Below are 1,370 nucleotides of genomic sequence, written 5' to 3'. Positions count from 1 at the left end.
TACTTCCCCTAGTGACTAACACTAACCTTCCCTCACAGCCTAACCATAACCTTACCCTTACTTCTCCTAGTGACTAACCCTAACCTCCCCCCACAGCCTAAACCTAACCTTCCCCTTACTTCCCCTATTGACTAACCCTAACCTCCCCTGAGAGCCTAACCATAACCTTCCCCTTACTTCCCATAGTGACTAACCCTAACCTTCCCTCACAGCCTAAACCTAACCTTCCCCTTACTTCCCCTAGTGACTTACCCTAACCTCCCCTCACAGCCTAAACCTAACCTTCCCCTTACTTCCCCTAGTGACTAACCCTAACCTCCCCCCACAGCCTAAACCTTACCATCCCTTTACTTCCCCTAGTGGCTAACCCTAACCTCCCCCAACAGCCTAACTGTAACCTTCCCCTTACTTCCCCTAGTGACTAACACTAACATCCCCCAACAGCCTAACCATAACCTTCCCCATACTTCTCCTAGTGACTAACCCTAACCTCCCCTCACAGCCTAAACCTAACCTTCCCCTTACTTCCCCTAGTGACTTACCCTAACCTCCCCTCACAGCCTAAACCTAACCTTCCCCTTACTTCCCCTAGTGACTAACCCTAACCTCCCCTCACAGCATAACTGTTAGGTTCCCCTTACTTCCCCTAGTGACTAACCCTAACCTCCCCTCACAGCCTAACCGTAACCTTCCCCTTACTTCCCCTAGTGACTAACCCTAACCTCCCCCCACAGCCTAACCATAACCTTCCCCTTACTTTTCCTAGTGACTAACCATAACCTCCTCTCACAGCCTAACTGTAACCTTCCCCTTACTTCCCCTAGTGACTAACCCTAACCTTCCCTCACAGCCTAACCATAACCTTCCCCTTACTTCCCCTAGTGACTAACCCTAACCTCCCCCCACAGCCTAACCATAACCTTCCCCTTACTTTTCCTAGTGACTAACCATAACCTCCTCTCACAGCCTAACTGTAACCTTCCCCTTACTTCCCCTAGTGACTAACCCTAACCTTCCCTCACAGCCTAACCGTAACCTTCCCCTGACTTCTACTAGTGACTAACCCTAACCTCCCCCCACAGCCTAACCGTAACCTTCACAGGCATACTTACATTGGGGATTCTGACTGTTGAGATTCCAGCATCAGGATTTTCAGCGGTGTTGGGATTCCGGCACCAGTCTTCTAACCATTGGCAACCTATCATCAGGATGCCAAATAAATCCCCTTCCGGATTTATGTGTGCAGTCATTTGCTACTCTGTGTTCTTATCCAGCTTTTTTCTGACTTTGCTTTCTGACTACTCCCTGATTACCTGGTCTCTGATTCCTCTGGACACTTCTCTAGTACTACTCTCACACTGTGCCCTCTG

Source organism: Pseudophryne corroboree, unplaced genomic scaffold (genome assembly GCF_028390025.1).
Source record: "Pseudophryne corroboree isolate aPseCor3 unplaced genomic scaffold, aPseCor3.hap2 scaffold_1984, whole genome shotgun sequence".
In the NCBI taxonomy this organism is placed as follows: Eukaryota; Metazoa; Chordata; class Amphibia; order Anura; family Myobatrachidae; genus Pseudophryne; species Pseudophryne corroboree.
Note: the sequence above shows the minus strand (reverse complement) of the source record.